The sequence below is a fragment of the Schistocerca gregaria genome, chromosome X (genome assembly GCF_023897955.1).
Source record: "Schistocerca gregaria isolate iqSchGreg1 chromosome X, iqSchGreg1.2, whole genome shotgun sequence".
NCBI lineage: Eukaryota > Metazoa > Arthropoda > Insecta > Orthoptera > Acrididae > Schistocerca > Schistocerca gregaria.
In genome coordinates, this window is record NC_064931.1 from 470,144,570 (window position 1) to 470,165,135 (window position 20,566).

At 41.0% G+C, this 20,566-nt stretch overlaps 1 long non-coding RNA gene across 1 annotated transcript in view; it reads left to right on the top strand.

Moving 5' to 3' along the window:
* Nucleotides 1-20,566, top strand: part of LOC126298383 (uncharacterized) — a 454,333-nt gene that overhangs the window by 343,269 nt on the left and 90,498 nt on the right. The gene's annotated exons all lie outside the window — the stretch shown is intronic.

A 20,566-nucleotide genomic window follows, 5' to 3' on the forward strand; every position in this document is an offset into this window, starting at 1 on the left:
AAAATGTGAAGTAAAACGGTAAAGAACTTTTCGAGATTTATCGTGACCATGTTATTCAACATCGTGTATTTACATAGACTGAGTCATGTAAGACTTAGCACCCCTTTTATTTCGTGAACGGTTCCACGTATCGAAACCCAGTTTTCGGCAGAAGTTACAGCGTCGAGGGCCACGTATTTTTTGTTTGGTTAATGTTTTTAGCACTGGTATTAACGGAGATATTGAAGCAAGAACATTTTTTAAAAATGGAATCATATACTTTTTGTAAATGCATTCAATAGCTCTTGAGAAGAAAATTACAGTGATATAACGTATGTTAATGTTGATGTTGAAACCTGTCTTCAAAAAAATCGGGAAATATCCTAGAATGTGAGAGCACGGTGGTCAGAAACTGCGTCTGCAGTGCAGACGCTACCAAGCAGGCGTCTCCGATCAGGCTGCGTGGTTGTATACCGTAAGGTCGACTTGCGTTACGAGAATAAAGTCTTTTTCCGTTTGAACCAACTTATGACCTAGATGCAGATTCACCTACGAATGCTGTATATGAAAATACGACACAGGCTAGAATCTAGCGTATCACAAAGGGCTTAGGAAAACTATTTCACATTTGTGTATCCTACCAGATTTACATCAGCTGAAACAGTGAAAGCAGCTGTTAATATTTCAAAAATAAAGAGGTCTTATTCGCTGCAAAAAGCAACTACTGTGTTAAATATCTAAATATTAGAAGGAATATTTGACCTACCTTTTCCTTTGCGCGCCTGTGTGCTTCTCAGAATACATACTATTGGACAACTATCTCTTCCTATATTGCTCTAAATTATGTCATACGGAATACATTCGCCGTACTAAACATTTTATTAAAAATACTTCGGTGACCTCCCATGTGACGCAAAATAAATATTCTTCTTAACGAAACATCGTTTCACGCTGAACGTAAGCGTGTAATACACGCTGTCGAGTGATTTGACATTGCAATGCAATTTCGTACACACGTAAATGAAGTACTTTACTACCAGTAATTTGGTTATCAACCAAACCGAATCACATAAATTTTGTCTTCTAAGAAAATTACTTTATCTTTTATTTAAGCATGTGTCAACATTATTGATCATGGACTTAAAGGCAAATTTGCAACCGCCGTTCGAAAGAACAATGAACAGATGTAATTGCAGTGTGTGAAATCGTAGAACATACACTAGCGACTCGACGACACATCGTCTGGCGCAGCTGTTTCTTCGTCATGGACGGCATCTTTGAGTGCTCCGAAAGAAAGAAATCAAAAATAGTCAAATTGGGGACTTTGCAAGCAATTTGACAACAGAATTTCGTTCTATCCAATGTGAAGGGAAGTTCTCATTCAGTATTGGCGTTACAACACGGGGAGAGAATTGAAAAACCGTTGTGTTGCAGCCACATACACTGTCGAATATCCAGTGATACCTCTTCTAGAAAAACCGGCAGACTGTTCGTCAGAAAGTGTGCTGACGAATGCCCACTTAGAACGCGTGAGTTGAAATAATGTCCCACAGTGTAATTTCCTATGATGCCGCACCATACGTTTACGCTCCACGGCCGTTGACGGTGCACCTGACGAAACCAGTGTGGGTAAACTATGCTTCAACCGTAAAGAGCACCCGTTGGAAACACGTAGGGTCGTCTCTCAGTTGCTGAAGGGCTAACCGACAAAACTATGTGCGAAGTTTGGTCGTCGAGTGACTGATGTAGTGACAGAGGATAGCGATGGAAATCCTGCCGACGCAGGATTCGAATGACTTTCGTCTGGCTTATGCCACATTCCTTGGCAATATGTCTCGTACCATCGTTTGGACTCATTAGCGTCGAAGCCAGAACAGCTTCTTTGTGTTTTGTCAGTTCCAGTCTTCTTTCTTATTCTCTTTTTTGACATTCAAGCAGTCTGTGCGCACTAGTGTCTTAATAATTCATGCAATTGCCTGGCGCGACGTAAAGATAGCCCTGCATCGATGTACTGCTCCCACGGCAGTTTCTTTACATCCTCATTGGTGTACATGTCTACACGCAACGAAAGTCGAAGTAGAAATGAGCTGCCTGCAGTGCAGACAAGTAAACAGGCAGATGTACTGACATTCTGATAAAGCGTAGCATGAGAGCTCTGCTTGGGCAGTGTTTGCGCCACTAATGCCGATTCCCGCTTCCGTGCTCTCAAGTTCTGTGACATTTATTGAATTTTTTTACGACAGGTTTCAACGTCAACATTGGCAAATGCTGTGTCACTGTAACTACCTCCTCAAGAACTATCGAATACGGTAATAAAAAGTATACGGTTCCATTCAAATAAAAACGTACTTACTTCAGTATCTCCTTTGATACCAGCGCTAAAAACATGTAACAAGAAAATACGTGCCCCACGACGCTCTAACCTTTGCTGAAAACCGTGTTTCGATATGTGTAACCATTCACGAAATAATAGGGGTGCTACACTTACGTGACTCGCCCTAAATTCGTAACCTATGACTGTCCGAACATTTCTTAGGATAATATGTAAAAATTAGAAGTAAATCGATGAAGAACTTCGAGATTTCTGCTAACATTTTCCTGTTTTATGATGTATATGTTTATACACTATATAGCAGACGTTCAAGAAATATAGGCTACCTCTGTCCAAATGTCTATTAGAGTCTTCAGTGAAAATATGAAGTAAATTTGTCAGGAACTTTACAAAATTCTCACATACATATTTAAAAAAAATTGTAGCCTATGTCTTTCTAAACGTAAGAGTGTCGTGTAAAAATCTGAAGTATCTGTGGAGACCTTCTTGAGATTTTGGCTTGGAACGTTTTCTTCATATATGCCCGTTCAAATGTTTGTTAAGATATCGAGTAAAAAACTGGTATAAATCCGTCTAGAACTTTTCGAGTTTTTGCATAAACATTTCCCCTTCCCATGGTAGGTACGTATTTATATACCAAATACTTCGACCATATTATAGCGTATGTCTGCCCAAACCTTTGTTTGACTGTTGTGTGGAAATGTTAAGTAACTGTGTCACGAACTTGTTCTGTGTCGTGGCGAAATGCTACGCTAACCTGTCAGTAAGACTCCAGCCCTGCCTTCGTGATTGGTAACACCTCGTCCCCAGTACGGATAGAAAGCTAAATTTTAATCCAAAATTGTTTATAACGTTTACGTCCTTGTGACTGCGTACAGTTAACGTATCAGCTACAGCAGCACGGAAGAACACAGGCGTCAGCCATCAGTGCGTGCGTAAAACGTCAAACTACTATGAAAACTATTAACTGTTCCTGTCAGTAGAATTAAGGCACGCTGGAAGTGGTTAAAAGGTATTACGCTTCGGAACTAGTATATCCTCTGATAATAAATATGCATTACATCAACCTTATGCCCCTGACACTTGTTAAATGAGTCTCAATCATGAACTCTAATTCTGTTATACAGCACGTTTCTATAGTATTCGTCGTATCAAGAAATCGAATTTGAATTACTTTCACTCCAGATTAACCAAACTATGACACCAATCAAATAGGACAACTGAATTTTACAATATTTTAATATATTTCTTAACTTCTCTGTGCAAGATTACTTCGGCTACTTTTTATCACAATCAGTGCTATCGATCGGTGAGTCTACAACGGTGGCGTCAAATTACTTCATTAAATTTAGCACACATTAACATACTGTATAAATATTAATCGTAGTTGCCAATACTATTACTTACGGTTTCTAGTGATTAAACAGAATTCTCAGACATTAATGTCAAAACTCTTGTTACGGGAATTCCGATCAATGCAGTCAGAGTTATAATTTGACTATGGACCGCCGATAGAGCGTCAGCTAACTCAGAGATAGTATTTACTCCTCAGGCCTCTAATCTCTTATATTTTAAGCTTATTATCTTTATTTCTTTTAAGCAGTTGAAATAGTCTTTTACGTAAGGAAGTTATTTCTTCCTTAAATCGCTCAACTGATTCTTTTCCAGTATTTAATTAACCTTTTCTGTAACTGAATATAATTACGACAAATAGCTTTCCTTTTTTCGCTGTCTCTGACACTGCCGGAAAATGACTTATGTTTGGGATTGTCGCTTTTGAATACTTTGCAGATCAAAATGATATATTTTCCTTCCTAAACTACTTGCGTAAGTAGCTTTAGTGGGGATTCTATCCTTTCCACTAAATGAATGTTTGTAACACACATTTTATTTTTACTTCTTAATTTACTTGTAGTTCAATAAATTCAACACAAGTTTGAAATTTTATCGTGAAGGAGTGACTCAAAACCAATCCCACATGAAACGGAAATAGGAAAGACAAAATTGAAAACATTAAACCTACATGCCACCCTTCGCTTGTATTCTGAATTAAATTAAAGTTTTAGACAAAACTCAGTTTCTTCAAGTGTTGGCTCACGCGTGCTCACTAACAGTCTTTGTTTGAATTGTCACTTTTCACTCTAACAACCAATGGAATGTCGTTCGCTTTTATGTATTAGTTTCGATAGGATACTAAACTATCCGCACTATTTGCTGTCACACATTCGGGGGCAACAATAGCTGTATTCCCTCAATGTAAACACTGTGCAAATGCAAGCTTAATCACCGATTGAGACTCTTACTCAACGGTACGTACATAATATATATTACGCCACTAACTCAGTAGTGCGTATTAAAAGTTCAGCATCAGAGTGTGTTTCCTACACCAACAACAAAATTATCACAAACACTCAATAATATTAGAGCATACTTACCTCAAAAACCACTAAATAAAATCGCAACGACTATCAATGTCTTGTGCGCTCCAGGGTAACCACGAATCGCACATAATATTCCAGTTAAGTGGCTGACTACAACGCTTCTAAACATCGAACTTTGCGAAACACAGAACACAGCTTCTACAATTCGTGCGTAAACTTTCGCTCAGCGCGATAGCCCGTCACTTATTGCTCCCATGACCACTAATAATTAATATTCACATCTTCACAGCGACAACTATCACACCTACAATATACAGTGTCGTAGCTAAACTTTTCAAAAACTTACGACCACAAATCTAAAACTGATTGACCTCAATGTACCCTGATCCTCTCTTACGTAACGAAATCTGTTCTAGGCAGACACACTGCAATGCTATCATTTAGTAACCGATCACACCGGCTAAGTGATCAAAAGTGCCTACAACATTTAAATCGATATCTCAGCTCAAACCAGCTCAGCGACGATATTCCCAACAAATTAACTATTCTTGATCTCAGCCAGATTACCCGTCATCTGTCTTTCCCAGGCGACTGTCACACGAGGTATCAAATGGTGACTTTCCACCATCTCAAGTAGATCTATCTTACCCATGTTAACAATAGGGGAACAATTTTTTTGTCAGTCGTATGATTCCATTCCTTTCAACAGTTAAATATTTATTCTTATGCCGCCTTCCCTGCGTCGTGTAGTGGTCAGCTAGATGAGATGGGATGGGCAGTTAATGCTGACTTCTCCTATCGGGGCATGGAGAGTCTTTACTGCAACTTGCTCTTACTTTCAAACACGGACTTTTGTTCGTTTTTCTGTAATATACAGACATAAAGTGAGAGTTACATAACAGTAATAGAGTTACAACAATCCCCGTGGTTTTAACATTTTTCCAACCTCTAAATTAATGTATCGAAACGATAAAGAATCCATGACGGCAGGCGAAATCTTTTGACCCGTCACAAACTTTTCTGAAATTTTGGTAACTTTATTGAAGAAGATTTCTATATTTATTATCATAGATTTATGTGTAAAACATGTATATTAAAAATTGTAGCTTATTTTCATCCGGACAATTATGGGAATATCGTGTAAAAATTTGAAGTAAGTCAGAATATTTCGATATTTTTAACAGTTTTTCCGATTTTTATAGTAATATATGTAAATCTACGTCCGTACGAATGTTTAATAGTGTATCGTGTAAAATTGTAAGTAAATCAGTCAAGAACTTTGCGAGATTTTTCGTGACAACGGTAAATGATGTCCTCGCTTTATTTAGAAATATAGATTTTATATATATCTCCGTACAGCGTATGTTCTAGAGAAATATCTATTCTATGTTCGTCTAAACATTTATTAGAGTATTGTACAAAGGCATGAAGTAAATTTGGCACCAACTTTCCGATATTTTGATAACAACATAAAACAGTGACGTGTTTATGTAGTAACATGGGTAAAGAAATGCTATATCATGCTTTATCATTTGAAGACTTTATAATAAGCTCAGAAAATGTATAAATAGCTGACTCAGTAGAGTGGCCCTTTTGAAATAGAAACGGTGATTAGCTATGCATCCCATTATGAAACAAGTGAATGAGTACCATGCGTGCATTACCTTCTCAAAACTTTTTGAAAATGATGCTGGGGGGTAGTTACCGACATCTGTGAAGTCATTTTTCTGGTAAAGAAACCTAAAAATGATACATTTCAAACTGTCTGTGAATGCACCCTGAATTAATAATGCATTACACAGGCAAATAAGAACCATGCATACTATAGGCTCATACAGTCCTCTTGCCTTATTAGACGTACTAACCACCACATATGAACTTTTACTTTTTAGTCATGATTAACTTCATTTGAGATGAAGGTACTGGATTAATTTTTCGTTCAGTAGTTATCCACTGCATTTCCTCTTCGATGTAGTGTCTTGTTTTCTCTTCTAAACTGTTTGCACTAATTTTCTCATCTGTTCTAAAAAGATAATATCTGCTCGACATGAACTGTTTTTTGCAGTGTCTCTAATCTCTAACGGAAATAGTGTTATCTTGTATGGCTTCTTTTCCTGTCTCTCTTAGCATTATTCCATATTTATTTCATTTTATTGTCTGATGTATGAGTTACAGACAAAATGTGCATATTCCTTGATTTTTACAACTTTTCTTAATATGCTACGGTACTGTTTACGAAATGAAAGTACCTCTGGATCATTACTTGTTGTGGGTATTTTGTACTTATCCGCTTTTCGTTGTGAAGAGACTGATACCTGTAGTGATCCATGGTTTCCTTAATGACTTTTATATTATTAATTTTAATTATCTATTTAGGAAACGAACTTTCAAAAATGGATATAAACTTGTAAATTTGTTAAATTTAGATCTAGCATCAGGCGCATTGTAAATTTTACCCAGTAAAAAAAATTTAGTTTCTTTTAAAATCTTCAGTAGTTTTGTTATTAATCGACATCTCTGCTTTCTTCGTGTGTCTGAACTGTACATGAAGCTACGTTATCTAAGAGTACCGACCGTCCATTGTGATCTGACTATACATTTACCACAGGACAAGCACGTGTTTCTTCAATTTCATCTTGCGTTAATACTTGATATATATGGGTACTACTACCTTCATCAACTTGAGCAACTCTGTTTCAGAAATATGTGACTGAGGAGCCTAACACATTACCTTGTGCTCCGTCTCTAATGACCTCGTCGTCCGTGTGAGTTGAACTTTAATCTTCGTTTAAAATTTACTTATTACTACATTTCTGTATTAATATTCCTTTTTATGTATGTGACAACTCCTTTATCCATACTGAATCTACATGAATAGGTAACTAACTTAAAACCACTTTCATTAAGATTTTCTATCCCTGTGCTTATACGTTGTTGAGAGAGTAACATCAGTTTTTTCCAGCTACTAAGAGCTCGCAAATCAAAAATTTATCTACTTTAATTGTTACCCTCACACCCAATATTCTATGAAACCAGTTGATTTCTACTTTCCGTGTATTCTTATAAGATGAACTTGGATTCTGTCGATTTAATTTCTTTTAATACTGTCTGCCAATTTGACAAAGCCTGTGCCACATTTGACCCCAGCACCCACAATGATTTGCATATGTGTGTTTGTGTATCTGCCTTATATTTACTGCTAATGGATTTGATAAACTGTCTTGATCGTCCTGTTCAGGCGCAGGCAATGAGAAGTATATCCCCATCTATAGCAGCTACTAGAACATCACTAATATGGCTACCTTCATACAACAAATACTAGAACATCACTAATGTGATATTTTGAATGTGTCTGAAGGAGCTCCATATTTACTCACTTAGCAGAGTTAACCCAGGGCTAATCATGGCTCCACAGAACCTCCACAAAACCCACATTTGTGCTAGCAGATGCTCTTTTGTCCAGGTCGCCGTTAAAATGGTATTTCTTATTTTTAGCCTTGCTGTTTCTAACTCTAACGTAACACCCGATCGTTGTTAAAATCCTTGTAGGCTACATTTGTCCTAAACTTTCTCTTATCTGGCTAATACTAGCCCTTTGTTTCACAAAACTTATGAGCTGGTAATCTACAGATAATTTTTTCTGTATCCGCTGGCATACTCCCCTCCCAAGTCAACCATCTACCAGCGGAACTGTTCTCTTGCTGTTCAGTTTGCTTACACTACGCTTCTCCGTCCTCTTTTAGAATACTGCTGCGTGGTGTGGGATCCTTATCAGATAGGATTGACGTAGTACATCGAAAAAATCTAAAGAAGGGCAGCACGTTTTGTATTATCGCGAAATAGAGGAGAGAGTGTCACTGAAATGTTACAGGGTTTGGGATGGACATAATTAAAACAATGGCGTTTCTCGTTGCGGCGGAATCTTTTCACGAAATTTCAGTCACCAAATTTCTCCCCCTAATGCAAAAATATTTTGTAAGCGCCGACCTACATAGGGAGAAACGGCCACCATAATACAATAACGGAAATGAGATCTCACTCGGAAAGGTATAAGTGTTAGTTTTTTACGCGCCTACACGAGACTGGAATAACACAGAACTATTGTAAAGGTGGTTCGATGAACCCTCTGCCAGGCACTTAAATGTGATTTGCAGAGTATGAATGTAGATGAAGATGTAAATGTAGATGTAGAAAAGAAACTTAATTTCTTGTGCCTGTGCCTCCTGTTCAATTACATTTATCCACTATTACTACCCGCAGAACTCAGGCGAAGTGTCGTCTTAATAATACTCAGTACTGATGCTCTCTAAGCTCTAACCGGGCCGACCAGCGAATCTCTCAATCGACAAGCTCGAATCTGGTTCTGTTGGCAGTGAAGCAACCCAGCGGGTCATTGAATTACACTACTGGCCATTAAAATTGCTACACCAAGAAGAAATGCAGATGATAAACTGGTATTCATTGGACAAATACATTATGCTAGAACTGGCATGTGATTTCATTTTCACGCAATTTGGGTGCATAGATCCTGAGAAATCAGTACCCAGAACGACCATCTCTGGCCGTAATAACGGCCTTGATACGCCTGGGCATTGAGTCAAACAGAGCTTGGATGGCGTGTACAGGTACAGCTGCCCATGCAGCTTCAACACGACACCACAGTTCATCACGAGTAGTGACTGGAGTATTAGGACGAGCCAGTTGCTCGGCCACCATTGACCAGACGTTTTCAATTGGTGAGAGATCCGGAGAATGTGCTGTCCAGGGCAGCAGTCGAACATTTTCTGTACCCAGAAAGGCCCGTTCAGGACTTGCAACATGCGGTCGTGCATTATCGTGCTGAAATTTAGGGCTCCTCAGGGATCGAATAAAGGGTAGAGCCACGGGTCGTAACACATCTTAAATGTAACGTCCATTGTTCAAAGTGCCATTAATGCGAACATGAGGTGACCGAGACGTGTAACCAATGGCACCCCATACCATTACGCCGGGTGATACGCCAGTATGGCGATGACGAATACACGCTTCCAATGTGCGTTCACCGCGATGCCGCCAAACACGGATGCGACCATCATGATGCTGTAAACAGAACCTGGATTCATCCGAAAAAATGACGTTTTGCCATTCGTGCATCCAGGTTTGTCGTTGAGTAAACGCAGGCACTCCTGTCTGTTCAAAATGGCTCTGAGCACTATGGGACTTAACATCTATAGTCATCAGTTCCCTAGAACTTAGAACTACTTAAACCTAACTAACCTAAGGACATCACAGAACACCCAGTTATCACGAGGCAGAGAAAATCCCTGACACCGGCGGGAATCGAACCCGAGAACGCTCCAGTCTGTGACGAAGCGTCAAGGGTAACCGCAGCCATGGTCTCTGTGCTGATAGTCCATGCTGCTGCAAATGTCGTCAAACTGTTCGTGCAGATGGTTGTTGTCTTGCAAACGTCCCCATCTGTTGACTCAGTGATAGAGACGTGGCTGCACGATCCGTTACAGCCATGCGGATAAGATGCCTGTCATCTAGATTGCTAGTGATACGAGGCCGTTGGGATCCAGCACGACATTCCGCATTACCCTTCAGAACCAACCGATTCTATTTTCTGCTAACAGTCATTGGATCTCGACCAACGCGAGCAGCAGTGTCGTGATACGATAAACAACAATCGCGATAGGCTACAATCCGACCTTTATCAAAGTCGGAAACGTGATGGTACGCATGTCTCCTCCTTACACGAGGCATCACAACGTTTCACCTGACAACGCCGGTCAACTGCTGTTTGCGTATGAGAAATCGGTTGGAAAAATTCCTCATGTCAGCACGTTGAAAGTGTCGCCACCGGCGCCAACCTTGTGTGAATGCTCTGAAAAGCTAATCATTTGCATATCACAGCATCTTCTTCCTGTCGGTTAATTTTCGCGTCTGTAGCACGTCATCTTCGTGATGTAGCAATTTTAATGGCCAGTAGCGTAGATATATGCAAGCGTCCAAATTTCGAAAAATCGTTCCTGTCTCCCAGCGCTTGGTAAGACCGAAAACTCTGTAAAGAATAGAACCATTAGGCCCAAAGCGATACATGCTCTGCGATGGGTGCAACAACTGGAGAAGCGTGCGGTGGCGAAGGTCATGAAGCTCCACCGGCGATGGACTGTCCGGGTCCGTAGACTGTGGTCCGTTATCTGTAACCAACACCTTAGGCATACCTTCCACGAAAAAAAAATGACGAAGTCTGAAATGTACTATGCGACGTAGTCGAGTTCATAGGCACTGTAAACGTATATTTGCTAAAAGAATCCATAGTAACAAGCCAACGACTGTTTCAAAAGGGACCAGAAAAGTCAACATGCACTCGTTGCCACGGTGATTGAGACTTTTGCCGAACAGAAAACGTTCGCAGCGGGGACGATACATTTCCAGTAACGTGAGCGTCCATGCCCGGCTAAGTACAGTGCCAACGCACTAATTGTTTTGTGCGTACAGTTCCCAGTGTCCTTGGTGGAACAATGGCAACACGTCTTTCTGCAACACTTTTGGAATAAGCACACGCGATTATCCAGAGTCATTTTGCAATAAAAACACACCTTGCTGGACGGAGAGACTATGCCGAAGAGCAAAATATCAGTGCAAAAAAGAATTGTGAATGTTTTTCACTGGAAGAGGCCAAGCAGCACAGATGTCATGCAATAAAACGTTCAGGTCAAGGTCTGCTTTTGTGGCCTGTGCAATTTTCCTATAGTGTCGTGGAAAAGCCTGTAGAATTTCAACGTCCTGAACATCGATTTCACAACAAGATGCGGCAGTAGCATCGAATTCAGAATCAGAACAAGCAGGCAGGTGAGAAAGAGCGTCAGCATGGCGTGCTTCAACGTGGCCCGGTACACTATTTCGTGCTGATACTGTGACAACAAAGCCCAACCTCGCATCTTCTGAGCCGTGTGTGGCAGAACAGGTTTGGACGGCTGAAACAAAGACTGAAGGCTTATGGTCCGTCACTAGAAAAAACTTCGGATCAGACATAATGGTGAAACTTTGTCACGCCGTAGATAATAGCGAGCGAATCCTTCTCGATCTGCAAATAGTTACAAAGAGTCTTTGTCAATAACTTTGAAGTGAAAACAATCTGCCTGCAATGTGAACCCAATCTGTGGGAGAACACGGATCCGATTCCGTACGAAGGAAGTGTCCACCGCCAAAACCGCAGGCTTAGCGGGTTCGAAATGAACAAGGTATCTGTCACTCAACAAGGCATTTTCAAATTTATGAAATGCAACCTGACACTCTTTGGTCCAAACAAAAGGAGCATTCTTACGGCGCAAACGATGCAACGGAGCCGCGATCTTGGCTGCGTAGGGTATAAACCGGATGTAATATGTCGCCCACCCGAGAACATACTGCAATTCCGTCACGTTCCATGAGGCAGGGAGGTCCCGGATCGCCATAAATGTGAGTGAAGAGCATGAACACCTTGGATATTAAGAAAATTACCTAAATATTGAATTTAAGTCTGAAGAAAGGCACATTTGTCCAGGCGACACTTAAAACCTGCAGCTGAAAGCACTTGAAAAAGTGTGCGAATGTTACTGATGTTTCTCCGGTGTAAGCCCTGACACCACACTATCGTCGAAGAAATTTGAACAGAAGGGAACGTTTGCAGTAAGCTGTTCCAAGTAGCGTTGCACTATGGCAGATGTGGAAGCACAGCCAAAGGGTAAGTGCAAAAATTTAAACAACGCTAAATGTGTGTTGACCACAAACACTTTCTGAGACATCTCGTCTAGTGGATTTCGCTAATACACATCGCGTAGGTCAATTTTTGGAAAATGGCGGCCTGCATTAAGCCTGTCCATTAACCGAGGCAACCGATAAGTGGGAATTATTGTTTGTGGAATCACAGTGGATTTAAAGTCTGCACAGAGGCAAAGTTTTTCAGTAGGCTTTGGTAAGACTACTACAGGAGAAGCCCGTTGACTTGCCTGATTAGGAGCAATTACACCATTGTCTTGTCATTCTTTAAGTTTACTTGCAACTGTGTCTAACTGCGTGAGGGACGGGATGCGACCAAAAACTTTAGTTGTGCATTGTCCTTCGTTTGTAAACTCTGCCACAAAATTATTTTCTCTCCAGAGTCCTTCAGAAAATAACTCAGAAAACTCGGCAACCAACTGAATAACACTGGTTTTTTGCGTTAGAAGCAGGAAAAGAAAGTACATTATGCTGAATATGAAGACCAAACAAATCAAATGAATCTAAACCAAAAATATTTTCACGTTCTCGCGAAAGCAAAATTGTAAATGTCACTGTTCTGGTGTAAGACTGGAATGTAGCAGGCAAACTACATGTAGCAAGCACTGGTATGTGCTGACCAATATACGCACTAAGTTGTGTGCAAGAATTTGTTAACTGCGGTAAGCCCAACTGTTCCCAAGTGGCACGATTAAGCAATGTAGCAGAAGCGTCAGTGTCTAATTGAAGTCACACGCAGTGCCCGGCAATGACTAAGTTCACAAGCTATTTGTTTGACTGACGTTGCACTGCACTTGCGTGGGGTGAAGGCACGGCCTGAATTTGGTCATTAACAGTACCGGTAGCTGATTTAGAAAGAACTACATTCACTGAGTGAAAGGATGCTCTGCATTTACGAGAGCGGACATGGGTAGAATTCTTTTCCTGTTGCATGCACACAGACTGTACATGACCTGGCCTCCCAGAAGCAAAGCAAGTCACATTCAGCGACGGAAGTTTTATCTTTAATGCATGTAAAAGCAGCAGGGGCACGATTTCACAGCACACACTCACGTTGACACTTTGCATTACACTACCAATTAGAAGCTACCTCAAAGTAGTCCACGACGGTATCACACCAGTTCTGACGTTCAGTTTGCAACACTTGTTTCTAAGTAAGATCAGAATGTTTGAGACTGCGTCCATGAATCCTACTGTCTGGCACATTTTACGTGACTGCATCATGAATCATTGCATCACTATAGGACTTTCCACAGCTACATTAAAAACGACAGTGTAGTGCCAAACCCTGAATTTCATTGACCCACTGACGGTATCTTTATTGTAGCTTTTTCCGCAATCGAAAGAACTTTTAGCGAGCTGCAACAACCTGTACCTTATCCTGATAATACTATGTGAGGGCAGAAACTAAGTCTTCAAAAACTAGCAACTCCGACTTTCTAGTCGGGAATAACCTCTGAGCAAGGCAGTAAACTCCTGTGCAGGCCATTGACAAGACAAGAAAGTTCCACGGTACCTCGTACTTGATGGGTATTACAATGAGCGTCGCACTCAGCGTAGTACTCGTCCCATTTCTCTTGCTCGTTGAACGCTCGGAACGGTGGAATGCTCAGAGTCGGTGCCGTGGATGTGTCTGGGTGCCGTTGATGTGTCTAGGTGCCGTGGCAGAGTTGAAGCAGCAGCGGCTTGTGCATTAATGAGCTGCTGGACTGCCGTCATCAGCGGCGACTTTTGGTGGTTCTGAAACTGAAAAGGTGCATAGATCAAAGCCAGCAGCAAACAAGACTAGGGCGCACGCGGTGCAGAAGGCGGCTAGGGGCCATTTTAATGAGAGGAGCGCCCCAAAAAACAAGAATACACAAATAGCGAAAGTATTGCGGCGAGCATGCAATAAAGAACACATTTAGTAGCAATACACCTCTGAAGGAAAGCGAGAAATATTAGTGACGCGCCGGCCGTTGTGGCCGAGCGGTTCTAGGCGCTTCAGTTTGGAACCGCGCGACCGCTACGGTCGCAGGTTCGAAACCAGCCTAATTTTACGAGGGAGAATCATACGAAAAGTGTAACATAATTTATATTTCATTACCTCTGTTTTTTTTTTCATTGTATCTGTGCAGATCTAAAGCATCGACTGCACACCGGCCATCGCAGCGCCGCGAAACGGCATCAAGAAGGCACTGGCCCGCGCTCCTATGCAAAGAATGAGCAGCGCCACAACACCAGGAAGACAGAGTTCAGCGTCACATTGTTGGTCGCCCCACTTCGGTAGCAGAGTACGAGAGCGACAGTTAGCCTGCATTCTGCGGGTGTAAGAGTGGATAAATGTAATTGCACAGGAGGCACAGACACAAACAGTTAAGTTTCTATCCTTTTTAGAAATAAAATATTCAATTAATGCTGAAGTGTTATGTGCAGACTTCTATGAATTCCTGCCAGCGACCATCGCAACTGCTCTCCTTTCTTGTTTGGGTAGATGCTGATTCCCACAGTAGCCAACACATGCCGGCCGTTGTGAACGAGCGGTTCTAGGCCCTTCAGTACATAACCGTGCTGCTGCTAGGGTCGCAGGTTCGAATCCAGCCTCGGGCATGGATGTGTGTGATGTCCTTAGGTTTGTGTGTTCAAATGTGTGTGAAATATTATGGGACTTAACTGCTAAGGTCGTCAGTCCCTAAGATTACACACTACTTAATCTTAATTATCCTATGGACACACACACCCATGCACGAGAGAGGACTCGAACCTCCACGGGACCAGTCGCACAGTCCAAGAGTGCAGCCCCTTAGACCACTCGGCTAACCCCGCGCGGCTGTTAGGTTTAAGTAGTTCTAAGTTCTAGGGGACTGATGACCTCAGAAGTTAAGTCCCATAGGGCTCACAGCCATTTGAACCATTTTATTAGTAACGAACTGTGCCGGAGCGGTGTAGAGCGAAGGCAGGTTGTTCCTGGAATCCTCATCGCCAGATGTGTTGGTACAAATTGTTCAAATGGCTCTGAGAACTATGGGGCTTAACATCGAGGTCATCAGTCCCTTAGACTTAGAACTACTTAAAGCTAACTGACCTAAGGACATCAACAAAGCCATGCCCGGGGCTGGATTCGAACCTGCGACCGTAGCAGCAGCACGGTTATGGATTGAAGCGCCTAGAACCGCTCGGCCCCAACGGCCGGCATGTGTTGGCTACTGTGGGAATCAGCACCGACACAGACAAGGAAGGAGAGCAGTTGCGATGGTGGCTGGCCGGAATTCATAGAGATTTGTACATAACACTTCAGCATAATTGTATATTTTATTTCTAAAAAGGAAATAAACTTAACTGATTGTCTCTGTGCCTCCTGTGCAATTACATTTATCCACTATTACATCCACAGAATGCAGGCTAAGTGTCGTCTTGATATTACTCAGTACTAACGCTCTCGTACTCTGCTACTGAAGTGGGGCTATCAACAATGTGCCGCTGAACTCTGTCTTCCTGGTGTTGTGGCGCTGCTCACTCTTTCCATAGGAGCGCAGGCCAGTGCCTTCTTGATGCCGTTTCGCGGCGCTGCGTTGGCCGGTGTGCCGTCGATGCTTTAGGTCTGCACAGATACAATAAAAAAAAAACCAGAGGTAATGAAACATAAATTATGTTACTCTTTTCGTATAATTCTCCCTCGTAAAATTAGGCGTAAATTACGACTGCACGCATGAAAAGAAAAATACTTTTCGCGCCATTCCACCTTATTAAAAACCAATATTAACCATTACACTAATGTAACTGCGCCTATATGTATAGCAACAAGAAAGGTTCAGAAGTAGCTTCTGATCTCTTATTTATCTAACTATTTACGAAAGTAGAACTCACAACCGTCTTGTGGGTTCAGTGATGCCAACATCAACATCATAAACGACTTGCGACGTCCTTCACGAGCTACAGCTATTCATTAAAAGTGGTTGGCCAAGACACATTGCATATGTACAGGGAGCTGTAAAACAAAAAAGAAATGGATTACGCCTTGTATAGACCTACTAATGGAGTCTTACGGAAAGCACTTTGAAACGACGCTGCCGTTATAAAGCGCAGCTGTTGACAATCAAATAAGCAATTTATTGTAGAACGGAGATATTCAATAAAGGTGTGTTACCGAAGAATACCAAAAAGCATTTTAAATAAATTATAACATTCCAGATGGGAAGAAGTCACTGACCTGTATATACTGTAAACATTTGTAGCCATTAAAGAAATAAAGAAATTTACCGTTGAAGTACATGCGTTATGGGTAAAAGGGAGTCGTGGAATCGCTAATAATGAAGCAGTTGACTACTTAGCAAAGAAAGACTCAGCAGTAGATCAACTCCGACTATGCGTAATATATACGGTGAACCTGAATTCTACCGACGAACTTAAAGAGGTGGTAGTATGGACAAAAACAAGACAAAAAGTCCTGTAAACGTGGGCTCTGAAGTGCGTATCCTAAGAGCTATGACCACTTGCTCATCTTCGCTACTGTGAAAAACAACTCTTCTACTAAAAAAGTGCTCACAGCTCATAAGATATGCATTTTAGAGCCCATGTTTACTGACTTTTTTTCTTGTTGTCGTCCACACTACCACCTCTCGTAGTTTATTGGTGGAGCTCTGGTTCATTCTGTTTGCAGACTAGAGACGCGCCCCAGCTTCGCACAGGGGGACGTTCATGAAAAACACACTCTATTTAAAAGATGCACCAAATTCACAGTTTTGGAGATACGACAATGAAATTTTGTACCATGCTTTATGTGAAATCAACTCATTTACTGTTAAATTACTTGGACTATATATATTTAACTTTTTGTTGAATTTAAAAATTGTATTTGAAAAAAAAAAACATTTATTTGTTCTCAGAAACTATTCAAGAGATTTACTCAAAATTTTCTCTGTTTAATTTCTTCGCATGTACTAAGATACTCTAGTGAGATTTTTTCAGTGCATGAAATAGGAGAATTTTAATAATTTTTAAATTATAATTATGTAAGTATAATATATTGGTCAAAATTCCAAGCACTTTTTCCCATATCTTATCCTACTCTCAAATTTTAAAATTTACGCTTGAGACAAAGTTTATTAGCTTTGTAGAAATAAGTGTACAAAAATTGATACTTCTAGACCTCATAGAGTCTGAAAAAAGGTACAAAACGTTAAAAAAATAATTTTGGGAATATAATTTATGGTTCAACGTAACGTTTTTTTGTGTCACCTCTTGAGAAGGTCCCATATTTGTACTCAGGGTCTTCTTTCCTTTCAAGGCTTCTCTTCTGGTTTCTTGGTTTCTGTCATGTTTTCTTTACCAGATCTTCAACTGACTTTTCACCTGCAGAGAGAGCCGTGAATCCATTTTTCTCAAGATGTCTTCAGTTAAATTTCCTACTTTACAGCCGCGCAGAGTAGCCACGTGGTCTAGGGCGCCTTTTACTGTTCGGGCGGCTCCTCCCATCGGAGATTCGAGTCTTCCCTCGGGCATGGGTGTGTGTGTGTTGTCCTTAGCGTAAGTTAGTTTCAGTTAGATTAACTACTGAGTAAGACTATGGAGCGATGATCTCAGCAGTTTGGTCCCATAGCAACTTACCACTACCAGGATGTTGCAAAAATACTTTTACAAACTTTGAAGACAGATTCTTCACACCAAAACCAGAAAAAAATTATATAAGCACATGTCTGACAATTCTTCCTTTTCGAGCTATTAATAAAAGGATACGTCTAGCGACTTTCTATTTACAAGCCAAATGTGTTTCCTTTCCCCGTTCAAGTTACCAGCAACTAAATAGGGGCCTATCAATTGCTCTCCGAATACATCATATCAGGGCACACTCCGCTGCAGAGTGAAAAATTTCATTCGGGAAACATCATACCACACCTTCGCACTCCACTGTCGTTGGATCAACGCTTGACGAAGTCACTGGGGGTTTCCGTTGACCGGTGGTGTATATTTCTCAGCTTTACATTCCTGTGATTTGTAAACGTGGCCTCATCAGCGTACAACACTTTCTCCACAAAATTATTGCCTAGCTGGAGAATTGACATGAGAGTCTATTGTAGAAGTTGTAGGAACTACTACTTTTGCTACTCTGTTGGTAGCAGTTTTCTTTCGCATATGGTAAAACTTCCAGTCAGGTGTTTACGAAGGTAGGACGAGTTGGTCAGCGTTTACATGAAAACCATTTGTGAACGTGGCCTCATCAGCGTACGACACTTTCTACACAAAATTATTGCCTAGCTGGAGAAATGACATGAGAGACTATTGTAACAGTTGTAGGAACCACTACTTTTGCAACTCTGTTGGTAACAGTTTTCTTTCGCATATGGCAAAACTTCCAGTCAAGTGTTTACGAAGGTAGGACGAATTGGTCAGCGTTTACATGAAAACCATTCTGCATGCATTTCCGCTGACACATTTTGGTGACATTCTCCATAAATTAAGAGCACGCTGACGAGTGTTCTTTATAAGCAAATTGTACTGTGCTTCTGAAAATGGTTCATTGGTTACTAAACGATCCGATTACATGGTATCTTACAAGCAATGCACCGTAAATTAATTGTAGAAATCCTTGTAACAGTCCTATTCTATGTAAACAGTTATTCACTGAACTTCAGCTAACTCTTCCGAAAGACAACACACAACTTACAAGCTGTATCTTTTGTCTCAACTACACAGGTTTCGTTAGAGAGTAGCGTAAACATAACATACCCATTACCTAGGTGCAAGATTCCTTGGAGAGTGGTGTATGTTTTGTATGTTTATGGTTTACAAATACTTCATTGTATGCTGGAAGACATTATTTCTCCTACTAAAATGTTCATTTGTGTTTCAGTATGTTCGTGTCTTTGTTATTAAATGTTTATTTTATTTAAATTGCGTTGGTCGATATTTGTCCGAATTAAATCGACGCGATTCCTAGATAGTGTAGTAGCGATCGCTGGTTACGATGTGTGCCTTTCCTGCTGTATACATATATTGAAATACACACGTCTTATGACATTTAAATGCTTTCGACCAAGTACAACAGTGTGAAGTGTTTTCTTTTTACAGTGAACCTTCGAATGTCACGATACTGAAGTGGTATTTCTGTGGAATGTTTCGCATATTGAGATAACTTTATGCAAAGTGGCGGTCAGTGTCGTGCTAATAAATTGTTCACAACGATCACTATTATCTTCTGCGCCAGGAAATTACAGATGTAAGCTGATTCACGTACAATCTTTCAAATAAAACCTGACCGGCGCCCCGCCACCGGAGAGGCTTTTAAGTCCGCGCCGATCTCGACATGGGACAAATAATATGACCATGCTGGTAATCTACATCTACATCTACATGGTTACTCTGCAATTCGCACTAAAGTGCCTGGCAGGGTTCATCGAACCATTTTCATACTGCTTCTCTACCATTCCACTCTCGAATGGCGCATGGGAAAAAGGAACACCTAAATCTTTCCGTTCGAGCTCTGATTTCCCTTATTTTATTGCGATGACCATTTCTTCCTACGTAGGTGGGTGTCAACAAAATATTTTCGCATTCGGAAGAGTAAGTTGGTGATTGAAATTTCGTAAATAGATCTCGCCACACAGAAAACAGCCTTTGTTTCAGTGACTGCCCCCCCCCCCCCCCCAACTCGCGTATCATGTCAGTGACACTCTCAGCCCTATTGCGCCATAACACGAAACGAGCGGCCCTTCCTTGCACTTTTTCGATGTCCTCCGTCAATCCCGCCTGGTAAGGATCCTACACCGCGCAGCAGTATTCCAGCAAAGGACAGACAAGTGTAATGTAGGCTGTCTCTTTAGTGGGCTTGTCGCATCTTCTAAGTGTTCTGCCAACAAAGCGCAGTCTTTATTTCGCTTTCCTCACAATATTATCTATGTGGTCTTTCCAATTTAAGTTGCTCGTAATTGTAATTTCTAGGTATTAAGTCGAATTGACAGCCCTTAGATTTGTGCGATGTATCGTATACGCAAAATTTATCGGATTTCTTTTTGTATTCATGTGTATGACCTCGCACATTTCTTTGTTTAGTGCCGATTGCCACTGGAATTGATCGTCTGATGACTTTACGAGATTGTAAATTACAACGTCATCTGCAAACAATCTAAGGGGGTTGCTCAGATTATTACCT